The sequence below is a fragment of the Lutra lutra genome, chromosome 3 (genome assembly GCF_902655055.1).
Source record: "Lutra lutra chromosome 3, mLutLut1.2, whole genome shotgun sequence".
NCBI classification, from domain to species: domain Eukaryota; kingdom Metazoa; phylum Chordata; class Mammalia; order Carnivora; family Mustelidae; genus Lutra; species Lutra lutra.
Genome location: NC_062280.1, coordinates 57,527,042 through 57,551,172, shown reverse-complemented (window position 1 = coordinate 57,551,172; position 24,131 = coordinate 57,527,042). Strand labels below are relative to the sequence as shown.

Sequence of the window (24,131 nt, the reverse complement as noted above, 5' to 3'; positions counted from 1 at the left end):
TGAGGTGAAAATAGTTTTTATCCCATATATTTGAAAATTTACTCTATAAGGTGAGGTGTTTTCTATCTTTTTTTAATTGATGCTTTTAAAATAGTTGTTTTTATAATTTATGAAATTTGTATTTTGGTTTTTGAATGCCTTTCATTCAAAAAATAAGTATTAGAGATAATAATAATGTAGTAATATGTAGATAAGAACCTTTACTAATTTTGTGGGTGTATATGTGTGCATGGGTATTTAAGGAAAAAGAAGCATTTGGTTTGAAGATAATTATTGCATTGGTACTTCAGCTATGTGTAGACGTAATTGTGTGTTTTTCCACTGTTTTCTCCTCTTAGCACTTTTCCACAAGCATGCACTCATTAATCAAAGACGGTGCACTCCTGCTGAGGGCAGAGAGGTTCATCAAATTGGCAGTCAGTTTGGTGTAAAGAACAGTGTACTGAAGCTCTTAACTCACTGGGACATAAATAAATCTAAGGTCTTTGTATGCAAACCCTGGAGGTTAATACTGTATAATTCAATGTCCTGTCTTTGTTTTTATGATTGATGTTTTTAAATGTTTCAGGCTTGATGCAAGTCTTGTAGTAGTTCAGGTCTGACATTCTGATTGGCTGAAGTAAGAAAGCATTAGGTTGTCAGAAGGACTTTGAGTCTGCTGCAGAGATTTTGATTTTTTTTCTTACGAGATCATTGTCATATTGCCTGAGCTGTTATAGGAATGTACCAATGATTGACATTCCCCACTGTGATAATGGACCCAGTGCATGAAATGCCAATAGTTTGGTCCTATTTGTTCGGAAGCTTACTGCTATTTGTATCCTTAACAGAGCTAACATGTAGAACAAGCAAAACTACTGGGATTTCTCTGTAGAAATAGTGCTGGGATTTGGCTTTAACATGAATTGGTTGCATATTCATAATTTAAGAACAGCTGGTTACAGCAAGCACATAGTCATTTGCAAGCTATTATAAACCATTCCACTCACACATGGAGCCTGTGCTTGGTGAATTTTTTTTTTTTTATTGATCTACCTGCATTTAAAATCTGGTCACTGCTGCTACAGAAGCTCTTCATTTTAGCTGTGTTTGCAACATAGAACAGCTTCAATTTTAAATATTTAATTTAAACTAAATGCTGAATAAAATGAAGAAGCTTTGAAAGAACCAAATGTAGAAAGTCAATAATGTATTACTTTTATATATTTCATCTTGGCCAGAAACAAACAAACCTAGATTACACAACCATTGTAATTTTTGGAAAATATGTTTTATAATTTTGTCTTTAGGTAGGTAACTGAATTATCTTTGATTTGAAAATGTTGTTAATTATATTTTGCTAGTTATCTATAGTTGTAACTAAGTAACACAATAGATTGTGATTAATTAGCCTGTAAAACAATTTCACATAATATATAGAAACGTGACTGTACTTTTAGTTTATGAGTGGTGTAAGACAAGATAGGAAGAGCAACAGGACATTATAATTTGATTAGAATAATGCTAATCCTAAAACCAGAAAGCTACTTTAATTTTTTTGAATTTAATAATTTAAAAAATTTAATAATTTTTTGAATGAGGAGTCTCTTCTGCTTTTTCGGTCCCTTCTGGAATATTAAGCGTAGCTATGCTGAAGTCCACTTGTAATATTTTCGTGCATGTTGTGCTGCCTAGTAGTGACTGAAAGAAGAAAGCTTGCATCTCAAGCTTTCAGTGAGAAGAGTGGGAGGTGTGATGTTAAATATGATTTCAGATACCCTTGTAGGAATCACAGGGAGCTCTGCCTTGATTTGTGTATGTTAAAATAAGTGGATACCTGAGTGATTTATAAGGATGGTGATTATACTGAGCCTTCTACACAACATAGTATTCTGTTCACATGTGCATGCATGTGTTTGTCCCCACACTAGATGATGAAGTAGCTTTCAGCACTTCAAGGTTGAGTACCATTCCTAAGAGCGCCTTTTACTCTTTCTTGGCTTCACAAATGGCTGGAGATGTTGGTAATATAATAGAATATATGGCCAAATTTAATCTAGCTGATAGTGGGCTGTACTTTTTTCTAAATAATAAATTCAGAGGTTATTAAAGGACGATGTGTTATGTTTTAGTTTCGAATTGCCTGTGATAACAACTTTATTACACAGTTAATTAGCTATTATTTGAGGTTATGTGGGTCATTTTGTAAATTATCATATTCTCCTTTTCTTTGTTTTTTGACTGTCGTCCTTTTAGTTATTTTCCTGCTCTTTGGGAATCTTATCACAGAATAAAGTGAGGAAATAAAAGGAAGTGAAATTCAAATAAGTTTTGTTTCCTTCCTCTCCCACTTGTTGATAGATCAGAAAAAAGAGAAGTTCTTAGGTTTCCACCAAAATGAAAGTTTCAGATTTTACTTGTCTGCCTTTTTTGGTTCTCATTACAACAGTTAATTATATTTAGATAAAAAGAAAGATGAGATAATGAACCCAGTTCTTAAAATATTAGTAACCTTCGAGCGTCTGGCTGGCTCAGTCAGAGGAATATGTGGCTCTTGATTTCAGGGTCAGAAGTTTGAACCCCACATGGGGTGTAGAGATTACTTAAATAAAACTTTAAAAATAAATGAATAAAATATTAGTAACCCAACAAAACAGTAGAAATTGTAGCCATTATTTGAAAAATGAATTGACTAAGTAATGTCAACCACAGGAGAATCACTGGTATTTGATACGCTTTTATTGTTCTAGTACCAATAATAGGGGAAAAGGGGACAGCTACCCTCTTTAATCAAGTTCATATTGAACACAGTGTTAAGTATTCTTAAAGACCTATGGTTGAAAGTTTGTGAAAGCTCAGAATAAGGAAGAGATGACTTCTGGTTCAAATCATTAAAAAAGGCTCTTTTGGTTTAGGTAGCTTTAAATTAGACTGAGGAAAAGGAGTAAACTGAATACTTAGAGATCAGGAAGAAAGGATCCAATAAGAGAAGGGCATTATGAGCACCTCATAGAACAAATAAATAAAAGCTAGTTTTGTTAATTATATGGCGTGGTTGGGCAACATTTTGAAGTTACCCCAACCCATACCTCTTTTCCCAGAATAAAAAGAATGTTATGTGATCCTCCTTTTCCTCCATTGCTTTCAAGAATGACTTCTTGGCTTTTTCTGGAGAAAGTGGGTTAATCAATTTCAAATCATCTGTTCAGTGATAGGCCTGTTGTTTGTGGAGGCCAGTTTAAAATTGACAGAACTACCCTTTCTGATCAGAGTTATTGAAATACTTTCTCGTAAGATTAATCAGAACCACTCCTTTCTCCTTCATGCTCTTACAATGCTTTATAAATGGTTTTTGTTTTTGTTTTGAAATGTAATGCATGGTCATACATGCTAAAAGCACTGAGCAAGAGAGGACATCTGTTTCCCTTTTCTCAGTTTCTTGGTGAAGAACTAGCTTTCCAAGGGAATTCAATGACTGACTCAAAAAGTGCTTTTACTTCTTTTAGTTACTTTGGATAAATAAAGACGATAGACTGGCTGAACTGCCAATAATAGGAATATCCATAAGGACAAAAAGAAACAATTTATAGCCCTAATTTTTGATTACATTTGTACTGAATTTCACTAATAATAGAAATACGATTTAATAGAGAGTATGGGGCACCTGGGTGGCTCAGTCCATTAAACATCTGACTTTTAATTTTAGCTCAGAGCTTGATCTTGGGGTCATGATTCAAGCCCCTCACTGGGCTCCATGCTGGGTGAGGAGCCTACTTAAAAAAAATAGACTATGAAAAGAAAAGATTAAAAAAAACACCAATGTGTAAGGTCTTAATTTTCAGTGGTTAGACTTTTCCTATCTTCATCATTGGCACACTAAGATAATGAAATTTATTTTAATTTCCTTATTTACAATGTTGTGATGATGATTCATTTTCAAGAGATGTATCAGAAGAAAACATTAAAACTTTTACATAATTATTTCTTACATGATGATGTATTTTGAGATAAAGTTGGAAATGAGTAGAAATAAAGGGTTATCTAATGTCTGAGTTTAGAGACAAGCCATACTTTCTCTGGTTTCATGATGACATTGTTATTGAAACATTACTTCTGGACTTCCTTGGAAAAAGGATTACTGTTGACATGAACCATTATGGCAACATATGAAACAGTGAAGCCCATCTTGAACATCTAAAAAAAATAGGGAACAGCCTGTAAGTCACAGAATGATGTGTTTCTCCTTTTATGGGTTAGTGTAGCATACTGGAAGAAATAGGGTCTGCCAGGCAACCGTAACAGACAGAGGTTGTGGGTCAAATCTCTTTAAAAGAGGGGTTACTACAGAGCTAAACAAAGTATTGTTATAAAAAAAGGAGACAGTTTTAAAGGAGGTTAAGAGAAATGGAACACTGTTGCATAATTGAGTCCTCTTGGAAAGTCTCGAGATTTTCTCCATTGTGGCCTAAGTACCTTAGCATTGACTTCTTATGCACTGTCATTAATATTTTCAGCAACTTAGAGAAAATAACTCTTATCTATAATCATACCTTGGGGATTTGAAGTAGGAAGTTGAAGGGTTAGGGAAGGGCTGTGCAAACAGTAAACAGCTGGTCCAGGAAGAGAACATGTAATACTTTGGCCAGTTAGGGGAAAGCTTTCTTTCCCTTCCCTTTCCAGAAAGACTGTTCATAGATGTACTGCCAAAATTCAAAAAGGTGAAGAAATGGTTTAAAGAATTTGTAAGTGCTTTTCTACTATGTGTAAAATGGGAGGATAGGAACAAGGCATGACAGAGGCGGGGGGTGGTGGTGATGGTGGTAGAGCTAGATATACTGTGACCAGAACTTTCCACTATTTGGTTTTCTGGGGTTATTGTTTTTAATGAAGTGTTCTATTGACATAGTATCTTGATTTGACCTTTTTTGCTTTAATGTGAAGCACTTTTTATGAAATAGGTCTCTTTTTTGCAATTCATTGCAAACATTTTATTCTTAGTAGGTAGCATTTGATATGTTTCAGCTTAAGTCCTGAGCTACCAGCTAAATTAATTACATCTACCTGGGTAAAAATGCATGTTTAATTTGTATTTGGTAATCTCATGACTTCACAAGAGACTTGAAAGTAATCCCGTAGTTACCCATGGAAACAAGTAAAAATTACTTATTTTTCATGTTTCATACTAGTATGATGGGCCAATAGTTACATGTTAGGCAGTAATGATTAGTTAAATAAATTGATCATTAAATTGAGAACAAGAATCAGGCTGACATCTGTTACTAACTAGAAACAATTCAAAGTGCTCAGAAATAAAATGCCTAGCCCATAGTATGCTTAAGGAGGTCATAGTTTACTTAGAGAGAAAGGTTGTATATAGAGTATAATCTCATCTTTTGTGATTTTAACCCACTGAAATTCAGTTATTTATGGGGGTAGAAAATTGGGGGTGGGAAAGGAAAAACAATTTCAGTAACCATCATTCATTCAGTGACGTTATCTACAGGCAGGATACAGGAGTCAGGTGTCTCTGGGTAGTTCTCATAGTATTCTCATAGGCTCTTATGTCTTAATAGAAGTATATTTTTTTTGTATATCATAGCTCCTAAATGCATGCCAGCTATGAGTATCTGGAACTCAACTATGTAAATGGCATCTACTTAAATGCTGGCAAATGGGCTATGTTAGACTTATTGAGAGATCATGTATCTGTCTCCAGTATAGTTCATGTCAAAGATAATATTTACTGTATTTTGATATATCCTACTGACTAGAACCTATCCCCCAACCCCCAATAAGATGAGTCTCCAGCATCCAACTTTTGATTTCAGCTCATGTCTTGATCTCAGGGTTGTGATTTCAAGAACTTGAGTAGGCATGGAGCCTACTTTATTTTATTTTATTATTTTTTTAAGATTTTATTTATTTGAGGGGGAGAGAGAGAAAGAACAAGAGTTGGGGGGGAAAGGGCAACAGAAGAGGGAGAACCAGGCTCCCTGCCTAATTTAAAAAAAAAAAAAAAAGAAAAGAAAAGAATGAAAAGATGTCTGTTGTATATGAAAGTGGCATGGTTCAGGATAGTTTATATGCTAAAGTATTGCTGTTGATACCCCAGAATGTAAAGAAAGAAAAAAATTGGCTTAGAATTAAGTGTTCAAGGAGATGGTGGAACTTCAATTAGCTTTTGAAGGAAGTACTGGATATTCTATTTTATTTATTGTAGTAGTTGTTTTTTTTTTTTTTTTTTTAAGATTTTATTTATTTGACAGAGAAATAGTGAGAGAGTTAACACAAGCAGGGGGCATGGGAGAGGGAGAAGCAGGCTCCCTACTGAGCAGGGAGCCCGATGAGGGTCTCAATCCCAGGATCCTGGGATCATGACCTGAGCTGAAGGCAGATGCTTAATGACTGAGCCACCCAGGTGCCCCTATAGTAGTAGATATTTTAGAACAACAACTTGAACAAAGGAGAGAATGGAGGGAAACCTACCTAACTAAAATTTGTTTGTAGTAGGAGATAAAGTTAGAAAGGGGTTTGAGTTAGCTAATATATTTTTAAGCAAAGATGTGATATAATTAAAAATTTAGAAAGATGGATTTGGAGGAAATCTGTTAAATGTATAGAAGTAGATACTATTAAAAGAAAGACCAGTGACATTGCAGAAATTCCAGTGTCCGGTGGTAATGACTGGACTAATAGCAACAGAATGGGTAGGAGGATAAATACGAGGTACATGATAATTTAAAGGAATGGGGTTGGGCTAGTTTGGGGAGGTTGGAGAATTGTAATACCTTGCATACACATTTATTTCTTATGACTATGACAATAATCTGATGTAGCCAAACACCTATTTCCTCCTTTCTAGATACTGAAAATAAGAACAAGAGAGATTGGGGGCACCTGGGCCACTCAGTTACTTAAGCATCTGACTTCCGCCCAGGTCATGATCTCAGGGTACTGGGATTGAATTCTGCATTGGGCTCCCCTCTCAGTGGGGAATCTGCTTGTCCCTCTGTCCCTCCCCTTGCTTGTGTGCGCTCTCTCTCTCTCTCTCAAGTAAGTAAGTAAATAAATAAATAAAATAAATAAATAAATAAGAACAAGAGAGATTGGCTGTGGCTTACCACTTCCTAGTGGCTAGATGTTATTTCTAATACATCATATCAGTCTCATGATGAGTTTAGCTTAAGATAAACTCTGATCTATTTCTTTAAAACCCTTCTACTTTAGGGTTTTATGTGATCCTGATGGATCACATTTGTATGAAGATGAATACTCACATCCAGTTAGCCTCATATTTTTCATTTTTGTTTGCATTTATTGCTCTGCATGTGTTTAAACCACTGCTAAACATCACTTTCTGAAAACCACTGGGAGATAGGAGGCAGCGTGTTCTAAACATATTACAGACATACCATACTTTTTATGGATCCCTGAGGACGGACTATCATGAATCCGTGATTATACACATGATGTTTCCCGTATGCAATTCTTATTCCCTCTCTTTCTACTTGGTAAAATCTGCTTATTTTCTAAGACTTCTGGAGAGTTATTTTTTTGAAAATTTTCCTGTGCTACAATGGAACGCTAATAGTGGAGCACATGATTGTTCATACAGATAGATTGATTCCTTACTTCTGACCTTTTTTTTTAAAGATTTTATTTATTTGACAGACAGAGATCACAAGTAGGCAGAGAGGCAGGCAGAGAGAAAGGGGGAAGCAGGCTTCCCGCTGAGCAGAGAGCCCGATGCGGGGCTCGATCCCAGGACCCTGAGATCATGACCTGAGCCAAAGGCAGAGGCTTAACCCACTGAGCCATCCAGGTGTCCCATTACTTCTGACCTTTAAGGTTAATGCTTCAATGCACATTTTTATGCATAGTGCTTTTTTGTTGCTGTTTGGCATCATTTCATGGGATAAATTCCCAAAAAAGTAATTATTGGGTTAAAGGCTGGGAATACTTTATGGCTCCTAATACATGTCTTGTGAACTTGACTTTTGAGTTTATGGTATTTCTTTTTTTTTTTTTTTAATTTTTAAAAGATTTTTATTTATTTATTTGACAGGGAGAGAGATCACAAGTAGGCAGAGAGGCAGGCAGAGAGAGAGGGGGAAGCAGGCTCCCTGCTGAGCAGAGAGCCCAATGTAGGGCTCGATCTCAGGACCCTGAGATCATGACCTGAGCTGATGGCAGAGGCTTTAACCCACTGAGCCACCCAGGCGCCCCAAGTTTATGGTATTTCAATAGTAGAAGGTAGTCATACCTATTTCACTACACCTTCGTTGGATTGTGTTATATTCATCATTTTTAGCCATTGCCAGTTGCATTGCAAAAAAATTATACCTTATTTAATCAGCATTTCTATGACTAATGAGAATGAGCATCTTTCAGTTAATCTGTTTCTCTTTTGTGATTTGTCTTTGACATTGCCTGTTACTGCACAGAGGTCTTAGTATATTTATTATAAATTATTTATAAATTCTAAATATTAATGATATTATGCTATTGATATATTTATTATAAATTTTTAACTTTTTAATAGTTTTTTATTTATAGAAATGTGAAATACGAACTTGTCCTTTCTAGATTTTTTAAAACATTCTTTCCATTTTTAAGCTTAGAAAATGTCCTCTTTTTGGGGCACCTCGGTGGCCCGGTGGGTTGAGCAATTGACTCAAAGTCATGATCTTGAGATCATGGGATCGAGCCCCACTTTAGGCTCTGCACTCCACATGGAATCTGCTTGGGATTTTCTCCTTCTCCCTCTGCCCCCTGCCTGCTCAGACTCACACTCTCTTTCTCTCTAAAATTAAAAAAAAAAAGCCAATGTCCTCCTCCCCAGAGTTTTTAGTCACTTCTCATATATTTTATTCTTTGACATATAATTCTTTCCTTTCCTTTTTTTTTTTTAAAGTAAACTCTGTGCTCCAGGTGGTACTCAAACTCCTGACCCCAAGATCAAGAGTCGTGTGTTCTGCCAGGCATCCCCTTTCCCATTCCTTTTTGCTAGTAAAACTACACTTTAATGCTCATATTAAGGCCCAAATTCCCATCAACACTTGGTATCTGTAACACATTTCTGCTGTATACTCTAAAAAATTTGTATTATGGGGAGTGTTGAACTAGACAACTAAAGGTCAACTTTTTAAGGCATTGTCAAATTTTTATTTTGTTTCTATCTCTTGCAATAAGAATTCTTTATTAAAATACTAATTTTATTGGATAATACTTAGCATATTAAAAATAAATTTTCCTTGATAAGGTAGGATTATCATCCTGGTAAGTAATTCTATTATACTCATTAGCTGCCTGAATTATCACTATTTGAGAATACAACTTTAACCTTTAGAGAATAAATTTTCATATTTTCTTATATTTGTGCCATATGTTTGTTTATGATAAAAGTAAATTGTACATGTTACTCTACAACTTGCCAGTTATTCCTTCTTACAGCTGATCATATTCATTGTCCTTTCCTTTTTTCTTTATATTAATTTTGTTGTTTGTTTTCTAACATTTAAGAAAACAGGGTACAAATGACATAAAACATGTTATTTTTAGATGTACAACAAGATTTGCTTTAAAATTAGAGGTGTATTTTTGACTAAAAAATTATCAAACATTTTGAAAAGTACAGAAAATATTAAGATAAAAATGTCAAAGGTCCAAAATTTTATTACTTGCATTTTTGTTTTATTTTATATTGAAGTTTATTTAATGAAATGAAAGTCTTCATAATTGAAAAAACAGCAAGTTAGTTTCATAAACCTCCTCTCTAAAAAAGAAATGAGGGGAGCTGGCATAGAGTGAAATGGTTTTGTGATATCAAGTAAGAACAAATCAAAAATCCTATTAAATTAAGCAAAAAAGCACATTGGTGACCTTGGCAATAATAGTTTCAGTGGAGTGGTTTAGACAAAAGCCACAGAGATAGGAACATGGAGTTTGGATAGTTGTTATTGTTGTTTTTAAGGGAAATGAAAAGAAATTGGCAAGTTTCTAGGAAGAAAATATGGACTTGAAGATGACTTTCTTGATGATGAGAATGACGATATAAGGGCAGGGGATATAACTCAGAAATTCTTTGAGAAGTGGGAAGACATGGGTTTCAGACCCATGTTAGATTGATTGACATCAGCTAGAAGGAGGGGTAACTCTATAATTGGAATAAGAGGATGTGGATGTGTATAGCCGTCATATTGGAGCTTTGGTGGAAAGAAATTTCAGAGTTCAAGTTTCAAATACCAGAAATTCTTCAAGTAGAGGGGTATCTGGGTGGCTTAGTTGGTTAAATGTCTGATTTAACTCTTGATTTTGGCTCAGGTCGTGATTTTATGGTCATGAGATTGAGCCCCTGTCAGGCTCTGTGCTCAGCAAGGTGTCTGCTTGAGGTTCTCCCCCTCCCTCTCTTTCTGCCCCTCCCCCAACTCATGCAGGTTCTCTCTCTTAAATAAATAAATAAATCTTTTTTTTTTAAGATTTAATTTATTTATTTGACAGACAGAGATCACAAGTAGGCAGAGAGGCAGGCAGAGAGAGAGGAGGAAGCAGGCTCCCCGCCGAGCAAAGAGCCCGATGCAGGACTCCATCCCAGGACCCTGAGATCATGACCTGAGATGAAGGCAGAGGCTTTAACCTACTGAGACACCCAGGCGTCCCAATAAATAAATCTTTTAAAAAAATTTCTTCAAGGGGCACCTGGTTGGCTCAGTGGGTTGAGCCTCTGTCTTCGACTCAGGTCATGGTCTCAGGGTTCTGGGATCGAGCCCCGCATCGGGCTCTCCACTCAGTGGGGAGCCTGCTTCCCCCTTTCTCTCTGCCTGCCTCTCTGCCTATTTGTGATCTCTCTCTGTCAAATAAATAAAATAAATAAAATCTTTAAAAAAATAAAAAAATTAAAAATTTTCTTCAATAGCCTCTTTGCTGGTTTTTCATAAAACAAAGTTTTAATTTCTGATCTTTTTTTCTATGTAAGTATTTATGGATTTTGTTTCTTTTTTTTACAAAATAGGTACTTGTAGTTTTTCATTCTTTTTTACTTTATTAGTTCTTTTTTTGGATTATATCAGGAGGCATTTTCTCATGTCATTAAATATTTTCAAACAGTATAATAATTTATTCAACTACCTAAGTTTGGGGCATTTAAACTGTTTGATTACATATAATATATAATGAAATAATATAACATCAAACATCACTAAGCCTTTGTGCATATTGTAATTTATTTCATTAGGAAACATTCCAGGAGATTGTATATGTGCTGCCGAAGCGAGCACGAGGAAACATTCCAGGAGATTGAATTGCTGGGTCAAACCATAATGAATGGTTTACATTTATGCAGTGGTATTCTGGTAAATATTAACAACTGGTTTGTGTGTTGGCAGAGGGAGTCTTGATTTATAGTGTGTGCTCTTTTCCCTGGTGTAAATACTCCTGACACAGCCTATTTCATTCCAACAATTTAATACCACTGAACAGAATTGGATGTGCAGACACACAATTATTATACAATATCTGTACCAAGCTGATACAATAGATGTAAATAACCTCAACAGCTCAGAGAATAATAAAATGTGGTAAAATAATTAGGAAGTGATAAATTTTGAGTGTTTATTGCCTTATTTTTAATATAATTTATTGATTGGTAAGTTTATACAATTAATTTTTTAAAAGATTTGTGTATTTTATTTTATTTTTTTTAAAGATTTTATTCAATTTATTTGACAGAGAGCAAGAGAGCACAAGCAGGGGGAGCCACAAAGGGAGAGGGAGAAGAAGGCTCCCTGTTGAGCAGGGAGCCCAAGGCGGGGCTTGATCCCAGGACCCTGAGGTCATGACCTAAGCTGAAGGCAGATGCTTAACCGACTGAGCCACACAGGTGACCCTATGTGTTTATTTTAAAGAGGGAGTGGGAGTGGGAGTGGAAGAGGGACTGATGGAGAGGAAGAGAGAATCCCAAACAGACTTCCTGCTGAGCATGGAGCCCTACGCTGGCTCCATCCCACAACCCTGAGATCATGACCTGAGCTGAAACCAGGAGTCAGACACTCAACTGACTGAGCCACACAGTCGTCCCTATATAATTTAATTTTTAGAGATGACTATGTTTAACAACTGGGTTGCAAAATTCCTAAAAATTTTAACAATTGACTCTTGTGAACTTCTATTAGCAAGGTCTAGCAAATCACTATTTTTTTTTTCCTTCTCTCTTTCCCTTCCTTCTTCCCTTTTCTGATATTTATTTTGGAATCCTACCCCCATATTGTTATTTTCAAAATAGGAAAAAATACAAGTATTTAGAAGACCAGTGTTGCATTCTTTTTGTATATGGCCCTAAGGTTTACTTTGCTTTACTCTTGAATTTTTATCGTAGATGGAATCTACTTAAGTGAGAGGTGAAGTGTGAAATTTCAGCTTTATTTTTTTTCCCCACAAGACATTCAGTTTCTCCCGAAACATTGTGGCATAATTCTTACTGGCTATTGATTGAATTACTCAACTTTCTTATTTTTTTCTAATAATTTATCAGTTGATTCTCTAGGATTTTCTGTATATGTAATCATGAGATAATTTTGCTGCCACAGTTCTAATATTTACAACTTTATTCTTTGGCATAAAGAATTAAGTTGACTAGTATTAACACTGAGCATACCGTTACTTTTTCTGATTTTTGAAATGCTTCAAATACTTCATCATTATCTGTGATACTCACTTTTGGTTTGTTAGATGTGTTTTTGAGAAATCAGCTTAAGCAAGTATTCATCTATTTCTTTTAAGACTGTAACAATATTCAGAAAGGAGATTGAGATTTACTTAAATACATGGGCAACTTGGGGGGCTGCCTGGGTGGCTCAGTGGGTTAAGCCTCTGCCTTCAGCTCAGGTCCTGATCTCAGGGTTCTGGGATCGAGTCCCACATCAGGCTCTCTGCTAGGCAGGGAGCCTGCTTCCTCCTCTCTCTCTCTCTCTCTCTCTGCTTGTGATCTCTCTCTCTGTCAAATAAATAAAATCATTAAAAAAAAAGTCTCTTATAAAATACATGGGCAACTTGGTAGTTCTTGATGGCTTTCTCTATTTACCTTAGTGTTTTGTTTTGTCTTTTAAAGATTTTATTTATTTATTTGACAGAGAGAGCCCAAGCAGGGGGAGTAGTAGGCAGAGGGAGAAGCAGACTCCTCACTGAGCAGGGAGCCCAATGTGTGGCTTGATCCCAGGACCCAGGGATCATGACCTGAGCCAAAGGCAAATGCTTAACCGACTTAGCCACCCAGGCCCGACTACTTTTCATTTTACAATTTGTGCTAGACAAAGGTTTAGATGTTGATGGTTTTCAATATTTGGGATAAGCAACAAGATGAACTAGGCAAGAGGATATACAATTTGTTTTCTCCTAGAACTTTTTTGGTGAATCTCTTGAGATTTGTATTGTGGGTGTACCTGTAATCCTATAAGGGCCAACCTTTGATTTTAGCAGTTCCCCTGTTTCAGGGAGAGCCTGACATACCTGTGGATGGGGGATATTAGTAGGGGGAGAATTGCTACTCTGTAATACTGTGGATTATGAGTTTGGTATGGTGAGTCAGTACTTGTGTTTGCTTAGTCAAATTTGATCATCACTTATAAAGCTGGCTCCTTTTCAACCCTAATGACAGGTTGAGGAAAATTAAAACAATGAGGCCTAAAGGCCCCTTGATGTCTTTCTGCAGTGTGAACACAAGAGCCAAGCTCTGATTCCCATTTCTCTTATAGGCCTTCCATGTTCCTAACCTTCACTTGTACAAGTTGTGGGTTGGGACATTTCAGAATATTCTTCTTTCTAAAAATCTGTCCCTTATGCTCTTGGGACATGTGTGTATAGAGTCAGAGTCTTGTTATAGTGTTGGTATTTTCCCTTACTTTTTTGATGATGGCGTTCTTATACCAGTTTTGGGCCTTTTGGGTGGATTTTTGGGGAGGGATTATGTGAATGAATGCTGTTTTATTTTTGTTTAAGTCTCTTTTCATATATTCATGAAATGTTCCTCAGGAGAAGTTGTACTACCTTATACTCCATCCCGTGGACTTTGAGAATTTTTTTAATGTATTCTTTTTTTTTTTTTTAAGATTTTATTTATTTATTTGACAGGCAGAGATCACAGACAGGCAGAGAGGCAGGCAGAGAGAGAGGAAGGGAAGCAGGCTCCCCACTGAGCAAAGAGCCCGTCATGGAGCTCTATTCCAGAACCCTGGGATCATGACCTGAGCCGAAGGCAGAGGCTTTAACCCACTGAGCCACCCAGGTGCCCCTTTTTTATTGTATTCTTAATGGGAATAATTTTATTTTAATATGTATGTGTGTGTATATATATGTATATGTATACATATATATATTTATATATATTTAAGATTTTATTTATTTATTCAAGAGAGAGTGAGAGAGCGAGTGAGGGGAGGGGCAGAGGGAGAAGCAGGCTCCCCAATGAGCAGGGATCCCTATGCAGGGTTTGATCCCAAGACCCCAGGATCATGACCTGAGCCAAAGGCAGATGTTTAACCAACTGAGCCACCCAGGGATTCCTAATTCGTATATTCTTTTTTTTTTTTTTATTAAAGATTTTATTTATTTATTTGACAGAGAGAAATCACAAGTAGGCAGAGAGGCAGGCAGAGAGAGAGGAGGAAGCAGGCTCCCCGCTTAGCAGAAAGCCCGATGCGGGGCTTGAACCCAGGACCTGGGATCATGACCTGAGCCGAAGGCAGCGGCTTAACCCACTGAGCCACCCAGGCGCCCTAATTCGTATATTCTTAATTATTACAGATAATCATATGTTTACTGGGGAATTATATTTGTATTTGAATATGTTTGAATTGTTTAAAAGAAATAGGTTTTACTAAGATTTTTGGAGGGATATGCTCATAGTAATTTTAAAGATTTTTCTTGATCCCCTCCACCCCAAAAGCCTGGTCTTAGTGTGAGGTTTATGCGTGATTATTTTCTGGATGTCATGACCCTGAGATCACAACCCAAGCTGAAATCAAGAGTCTAGGACGTTCAACTGACTGAGCCACCCAGGCACCCCTCAGGACCGTTCTTTAAGAGGATTAATATTTGGATGCATAGAACGAAACAGACATACATTCCAGATTGTCCGTAGATAAAGATGGAAAAATTTGGCCAAAGTTTGTATGTTCATTGTGGAAAATAGTGGTTGAAATGTAGATTTTGGGCATACTCTTTGTTTTCTGATGTTTACACGTTAGTTAGCACATCATGTATTTTATAAATGAACATTTATTTTCATTTTATTATTTTAGTTGTCACATAGAGGTAGGGGCTTACATTTTTGTTTCCCTTAGCAGTAAGAACAAGCACATTAGGTATGAGTTTTGTCCAAACTACATTACATCTTAATGCTTTACTTCATCATTTACTTCTTAAGTGTTTGTTCTAGGCAATGAACTCTTCAAGTTAAGGTAGGAAGAAATAAAAGGTGAATAAGATACCTTATTGATTATCTAATTTAGCAGAAATACTCAAGTTTATCAGCATTATTTAGCATGTTTTAAATCCTTACATAGTATTTTACTGTACGTATCATTTTCTGACGTGCTTTTTCCACTAATCTTTGTGTTTTAGTTTCTGTGGGTCAGGAAACTGGGATTGGCTTAGGTGGTTTTAACTCATGGTCTCTCTTGAGATGGTTATCAAGCTTCCAGTTGGGACAGCAGTCATCTCAAAACTCAGCTGGGGCTGGAGGATCTGATGCCAAGCTTAGGTTATTATTGACAGTTCCTTATTGGCTATTGGTAGGAGGCCTCAGTTCTTTGTCACATGGTCATTTCCATAGTGCTCCTTCTGACATGGCAGCTTCTTTCCCCCAGAGTAATGAGAGAGACAGAGACAGACACAGAAAGCAAAGACAGAAACATAGACTCTTTGAAGTGACAATGTTTTGAGAAAGGAAGATGAATATTTTGAATATAAAGCAACTTGGCAAAGAATAAACAGTTCAAACGATCTAACAAAGTAATGATTTTGGATACTAACAAACTTAAGATGACCCCAGAAATATTTAGAAACTTTGCTGAAGAAATTTGTATTCCAGGGGTGCCTGGGTGTCTCAGTGGGTTAAAGCCTCTGCCTTCGGCTCAGGTCATGATCTCAGGGTCCTGGGACTGAGCCCCGCATCGGGCTCTCTGCTCAGCAGGGAGTCTGCTTCCCCCTCTCTCTGCCTGCCTCTCTGCCTACTTGTGATCTGTCAAATAAATAAATAAAATCTTAAAAAAAAAAAAGAAATTTGTATTCCAGACACATAGTGTTTCATTGGTATTATGTGTGTGTGTGTGTGTGTAAATGAAATGTTAATACCAGTATTAATAGAAGGTTTATTTTCATTCTTAAAGGTAGCTGCTTTGCTTGAAAATAAAAAAGGCCCATTAGACCCCACTGTTTCAAATAAAATCAAAATTAAAATGAATCACAAGATATGCTGTCATATTTTAAAGCCTTAATTTTAGTACTGTGAATTTTGTGATGGAAGGTAAATCTGGACATTTGGTGATTTTAGAGTTTTGCTTAGTTTTGTTTTTTGGCCACCCAAAGTGGGAGTGGAATCAAAATTTTTGGAAGTTATAATGAAAATGTAAATACTTTTCCATGAAAACAAGGAAAAAATAATGGACCGGAAGTATCTTTAAAATCATATGAATTGTGATTCCATTCTTCCTTTTCATATTTTACCATTCAGTACTTGACCATCCCTCTACAACTGTTATCTTAAAATATTTGCTTCTGCTTCCTGATTCTACCTTTGTTACCATAGAAACAGAAGTGGACTAGGGAAATTGGCAAGACAACCAGCAACTGAAATTAATGAGGATTCTAACTCTTCACCTGTAGTTGTTGTATTTCATTTACAACTCCTGTTTTAAAAATAAGAAATGTAAGGACTGTTGAGCAGGAGAAAAAAACCTGAAACCTAATTCATTTGCTTCAGACTTGTTCTTTTGCCTAGAAAACTGTTAGGAAAGAACCTTTCTAACAGCTCGGAAAAGAGCTTTTCTTTTTTTTTTTTTTTTTTTTTTTTTTTGAGCTTTTCATTCTTGTGAATGGTTAGACTACTATCTCTTCTGTGATGTTATACCTTTAGATGTCTATAATATGCTTTTCTGTGATGTTATATCTTTAGATATTTATAATATACTTTTCAGTCATAGGTTTTAAAAGGTGTACAACTTAGTGTTCGATAACTTTACATATTATGCTATTACAGTATCATTGACTATGTTCGTTATGTTGTGCCTTTTATTCCTGTGACTTATTCATTCCATAACTGGAAGCCTATATCTCCCATTCCCCTTCACCTGATTTGCTCAAACCCCCTCCCCCCTCCTCTATGGCAACCATTAGTTTGTTCTCTGTATTTATAGGTCCAATTGTGTTCTTCGTTTCTTCATTTGTTTTTGTTTTTGTTTTTAGATTCTACTTATGAGTGAAATCATATGACATTTGTCTTCCACGGTCTGACTTATTTCACTTAGCATAACACTTTGGCTTATCCATGTTGTCTCAAATGGCATCATCTCAGCATTTTTTATGGTTGCATAATAGTCTCCACAGTGGAACTGCTTTCAAAGCTGGAGTCAGTCCTTGCAAATCCTGCCACTGCTTGGGGTACATGAGTGGCTCAGTTGGTTAAGCAGTTGCCTTTGGTTGAGATCATGATCCCTGGGCCCTGGGATCAAGCCCCTCATCGGGCTCCGTGCTTGGCAGAGAGTCTGCTTTTCCCTCTGCCTGCTGCTTTTGTCCCTCTCTCTCTGCCAAATAAATAAATAAAAATCTTTAAAAAACCTAAAACCCTGCCACTGCTTTATCAACTATGTTTATGTATATTCTGAGCTCTTTGTTGTCATTTCAGTAATCTTCACAATATCTTCACCAGAAAACATTCCATCTCAAGAAACCACTTTCTTTGTATAGCTATAAGAAATAACTCATCCATTAAGGTTTTATCATGAGATTGCAGTAGTTCAGTAACATATTCAAGACTCCACTTCTAATTGCAGTTCTCTTGCTATTTCTACCACATCTGCATATCCTTCCTTTACTAAAGTCTTGAACCAACCCTTCAAAGTTCATCTATGAGTGTTGGAATCAGCTTCTTCCAGACTCCTGTTAATGTTGATATTTTGACCTCTTCCCATGAATCACAAATGTTCTTATGTTCTTAATGGGTTCTAGAATGGTGAGTCATGTCCAAAGGTTTTCTATTTTCTTTGCCCAGATCCATCAGAGGAATCACTATCTGGCAGTGATAATCTTACAAAATGTATTTCTTGTGTAATAAGACTGGAAAATCAGAATTACTCCTCGATCCATGGGCTACAGAATGGATGTTGTATTACCAGACATGAAAACAACATTTATCTCCTTGGACATCTTCATCAGAGCTCTTGGGGAATAGGGAGGGCCAAGATAAGGGAGAGAGAGCCATCAGTGGTGCACTCAGAATACACCAGACATTATTATCCTATAACTTTATTAAGTTCATCATCTTATATGATTCATGGCACCCCAAAACAATTTAAATAGTAATATCAAAGATCACTGATCACACAGATCACCATAATAAATACAATAATAATGAAAAAGTTTGAAATAGAAGACTTCCAGTGGGGCACTGGTTAGGATCTTCCACCTAGGTCAACCTTCATGCTTACACATGCCTGCAGACGCAGTACTGTCTCTGCTGTACCCAGTGCCCCATGCACTGGGCTTCCCTGTTGGGGGATTCTGCAGCCAGTCCAAACTCTGCTGTCTCACCCTCTGCAGCAGCCCGAAGTGGGAGTGGGCCTTTTGTGGGGCACTTGGGGCTTCTCTGCCTACAAATGGGATGGATCAGCTGAGCCACCCGTGCTCTCGAGCATCCTGGGGCTGCAGATGCAGCATGCTATATACCCAGGGGACAGAGCTTTGGTTGAATTACTGAGTGATGAAATTAAGGAGGAAGAGAAGAAGCAGAAGCATAAGTCCCTCCCCAAGATATTGGGAAGTTGGGAGCTGGAAGTGAATGGGACAGAACCAAAGTAGTGGTGAAAGTTCCTAGAGAAAAGATCATTCATTGTCACTCTCAACATTAACAATAACATCCTGGCAACATTTGATAGGGAAGAGGAGCCCTCCCAAGGGCAGAGGGTTGAAGAACAGGAGCCTGAATTGACGTCCATTCCCAGTTTCATGGTTGAAGTTATAAAGAATGATGGCAAGAAGTACTGTCACTACTGTCTAGAAGATGAGGTTGGGCAAGAAGAGGAGGATAAGAGTGATACTTTCTCCAGGGAAATGACCTTTTAGTCCATTGGGGAGCCGGAGGGGAAGGACACTCAACACCGATCCCTTGGCTTGGACTCTATATGACCCCCTGATGGATTTCCTGGCAGGCTGAGGGGTGGATAACACTTTAGCAGATGAGTTAGTGGAGCTCAGCACAGCCCTGAAGCATCAGGAAAACTACTTTTCTTGAAGATCTCAAATAGTTTTGTCAAGAGCCAGTAGAGCATACAAGACATTGAACATTTTAAATTTATGGCAGGTTTTGCTTTGGCCATGGAACACACCTACTGTGAAGCCAGACACACACATGTTTTGGGAGGGTTTTCATTGTAATAGCATGAAAAATTATTCACATTTAAATTACTACCGTTGCCCTCTTATTTACTATTCATTTATTCTCTACAAATCTGTTATTCCAATTTTTTTGTATAACATAATGGGGAACAATAAAATTGGTTTATGTCCAGGCTACACACCCAGCATAGAGCCCATCATGGGCTATCTCATGAACCTGAAATCATGACCTGAGCTGAAATCGAGAGTCTGACACTTAACCCACTGAGCCATGCAGGCACCCTTATTTAATTGTTTTAAGTAGCTTTATAACAAACTTAGCAACAATTTGCAAGAAAACTTCTGGGTTATTGTAGAATTAGGTGATTTGATTACTTCCACTCAGCAGATACACACATATACATATATATGTGTGTGTGTGTGTAGATACACACACACACACATATACTTATGTATATGTATATATACATATGTACATATGGATATATATATTTATCTCTCAGAACCTTTTATACACAAAAAAACAAAACAAAATTATTTGGGTCACAAAATGAAAGCAGATATTTTCAAGGTAGTAATAACTGTTAGTCTTCATCCTAATAAATCCTTTTTTACAGTGCCAGATGTAAACTTCTAATCATATTATAATTATCACAAACTCTAGGTCATTGATTAATTAATAATTGACAATGGGTTTTTAACATTAATATGATATTTTAATATTAAAGCTGTAATTGTGAAATATATTATCATAAAAACAATAATCTGCATCTTTACCACACATAAAATAACCTACTAAATACATTTAACATATTTACTAATACTTCAAAAGTTTCTGAGTGAACAATATAAAAGTGACTTTTGCTAAAAATATGGAATAAGTAGGCATGCAAGGAAGAAAGTCACTTATTTAGGCCAATAATGTTGAAAAGATTTTTTTTTTTAAGTTTTATTTATGTATTTATTTATTTATTTATTTGAGAGAGAGCACAGAGAGAGAGTGAGAAGGAGAAGCAGGCTACCTGCTGAGCAGATAGCCCAACTCAGGGCTCCATCCCAGGACCAAGAGCTCATGACCTGAGCCAAAGGCAGATGCTTACTTGACGGAGCCACCTAGATACCCTGAAAAGATTATTTTTAAGTATGCATTGAGGCAGCAAACACATCACAACTGACAAAAATGTCCTTGTCATTTATTATTTTTTAAAATATGTATTCATTTTCAAGAGAGAAAGAAAAAAATCTGCTTAAAAATGGAATAAGCAACTATGTTACAGTTATAAAACTAATATGTAGGAAATACCTAACTGATTTCGTTAGATGATTCCAAGTGTCAGGAAAAAGACTCTTATTTAAGGAAGAAGGAAAAGTATGTTAACCATCTTAACTATATTTCTAGTATGGAACTTAAATTTTTGAAAATGACTTCCAGCCACTGTTTGCCAAATTTACAGTAACAGAAACTTCTTACCCAATGTAATTGGAGGTGATAGATAATTCATTTAGTCAAGACAGTTAAAATGGGAAATCATTACAAAGGTATATATACATATAAGTGTAAACATTTAATAACCCAAAAGCTTCACATTTTGTGACTTAAAAAAAAAAAATCCGTTTATGGGGAGGGGGAATTTGTACTTTTTACTTGGGGATGGATTCCTAAGTGGAAATCATTGTGTCTTTACTGAACCCCCACTTCTGAAATAGAAGTTTCATATCAGATTCTTACAAAGCCTTCTGGGTGCAGAGTATATTGTTATGATGTCTTCTGTCAATATGTATGCTTGTCTGCTTGTCTTACCTAATTAACAGTAACTTGAAGTAACCTTTCTTTTGCACCCATTTCATTGTTTTATATTTTAGTTGTTGAAATTACATTAAAAACTGTATCAAATGTTACTAGCCTTTTTTAAAAAAGTTTTTTTATTTGTTTGAGAGAGAGACAGAGAGAGAGCATCGGCATCAGAAGGGGCAGAGGGAGAAGGAGAAGCAAGCTCCCGCTGAGCAGGGAGCCCGATGTGGGGATCAATCCTGGGATCAGGACCTGAGCCGAAGGCAGACTGAGCCACTCAGGTGCCCCAAATATTACTAGCCCTAATACATTTCAGAAAAAAACAAGATTTCCTAGGTATACAAATCTAATATTGGGAGCAGAAATATGATGGCCAACTGGAAAGAGAAAGAAATAATTGACAGTAAGATTTTTGCCTTTGCAAAACTTCTTTGTTCCATGTGCCTAGTATTTATTACCCAACCCATCATCAAATCAAATCATATTTGAGAGATATCTCAAAGAGATCTGGGCAGAGGTAGTTCTGGGGGTCAATCCCAGGATACTCACCTTTCTGCTCTCTCATACTCCAGCCTAGGGTTTCATTAGATGGATATAATTCCTTTTGTTTTCCTGTAGTTGCTTCATATTACTCACATTTCCCTTCTGCATCATCATGTTTCCCTTTCTTGGATTATTACCACAACACACTCGGAAAAAAGATTCTTCTTTTCATTCCCTGCATTATTGCCGTAAATTCTCTGCTTTTCACTTAGCAGAATTTTATTTGCTACCTATAAACTCTGTTACCATTTTTTTTTTTAAGATTTATTTATTTGAAAGAGAGGGAGCACGTGGTCAGGAGGGGCAGAGAGAATCCAAGCAGACTCCTGGCTGAGCAGGGACCTCCCCTTCCTCTCCCCCGACTGCTGGCCTCCATCTTCAGACCCTGAGATCACAAACCGAGCTGAAACCAAGAGTCGGACATTTAACCAACTGAGCCACTCGGGCGCTGCTCTCCTACCATTCTTTCTTGATCTGGCTTTAGTCATGCCTTTGCTTCACATTAGCTCCAGAAAATTGTTCTTGTCCGTGTCACTGATGACCTCTGTGACTTCAGTCAATTCTCAATTCTCATTTTCCTGACTAAACCTGTAACGTTTACAAAGTTTATCACTCTATCCTCCTCTAAACTTTCTTTTCCTTTCCCTTCCACAATTTCATATTTTGTTTTTCCTCCTACTTTTCTATTTTCTCTTTTCTTTGCTGGTTTCTCTTCATGTCTCCACCCATACCCGAGGCTTCACTCGTTGCATAGCTTCTGTTCTTTAACTATAACTGTCTTAGTGAAATAGTTTCATCCCCTGGATTTAGATAGCATTGAAATGCTAATGACTCCCCAAGTTGCTTATTCCATTTTTTAAGCAGATTTTTTTCTATTTCACTATAATTGATATATAACATCGTATCAGTTTAATGATATTTATATATGATATGAAATAATCACCCCATTAAGTCTGGTTACCACCACTCATAGTTACAAATTTTTTTTCTTGCGTTGAGAACTTTTAAGATATATTCCCTTAGCAGCTTTCAAATATGCAATATATTTTACTATCCATGTTACCATGCTGTACATCTCATGATTTATTTATTTTATAGCTGGAAGTTTGTAACTTTTGACCTTTTCACCCATTTCACCTATTCACCCACTCCTGGGCTGGTAACCATCAATCTGTTCTCAGTATGTATGAACTGTATTTCATTTTTCTTTCATTTTCTTTCTTTTTTTAGATTCTACATATAAGTGAGATTGATCATATGGTATTATTTCTCTGACTTATTTCAGTTAGTATAATACCCTTAAGGTCTATCCATTTTGTCAAAAATGGAGATATTTATGCTTTATGGCTGAGTAATACTTCATTGTACATATATACATTTTCCTTATCCATTCATCCATCAATGCATACTTTGGTTGCTTCCTTACTATTATAAATAACACTGCAGGGGCGCCTGGGTGGCCCAGTGGGTTAGGGCCTCTCCCTTCGTTTCGGGTCATGATCCCAGGGTCTTGGGATCGAGCCCTGCATCGGGCTCTCTGCTCAGCAGGGAGCCTGCTTCCTCCTTTCTCTCTGCCTGCCTCTCTGCCTACTTGTGATCTCTGTCTGTCAAATAAATAAATAAAATCTTTAAAACATAAATAAATAAATAAATAAATAAATAAATAAATAAATAAATAACACTGCAGTGAACATATATATCTGCGGATAAGTGTTAATAGTTTTTACTTTCTTCTAATAAATACCCAGAATTGGAATTCTTAGATCATGCGGTAGTTCTATTTTTTTATTTTTTGAGGAACTTCCGTACTATTTTCCATAGCGGCTGCACTAATTTGCATTCTTAACCAACAGTGCATGAAGGTTTCCTTTTCTGTACATCCTTGCCAGTACTTGTGATTTCTTGTTTTTTTTTATCACAGCCATTCTAAGAATTGTGAGGTGATACCTCATTGTGGTTTTGATTTGCATCATCTTGATAATCACTGATGTTGAGCTCCTGTGGACCATCTGCATATCTTCTTGAAAAAATGTTTATTCAGATCCTCTGCTCATCTTAAAATCATATTGTTTCTTATTTTGCTACTGAGTTGTAGGAGTTCTCTCTATATTTTGAACGCTAACTTCCCATCAGATATATGATTTGCAAATATTTTCTCCTACACAGTATATTGTCTTTTCATTTTATTTTTTAATGATGGTTTCCTTTGCTG

General features: G+C 36.5%; 1 protein-coding gene and 1 pseudogene across 1 annotated transcript in view; both read left to right on the top strand.

Annotated features, from left to right (window-relative positions):
* BAZ2B (bromodomain adjacent to zinc finger domain 2B) overlaps positions 1-24,131 on the top strand; it is a 316,333-nt gene that overhangs the window by 5,396 nt on the left and 286,806 nt on the right. The window lies entirely within an intron of this gene.
* LOC125095454 (complement component 1 Q subcomponent-binding protein, mitochondrial-like) lies at positions 18,651-19,679 on the top strand (annotated as a pseudogene).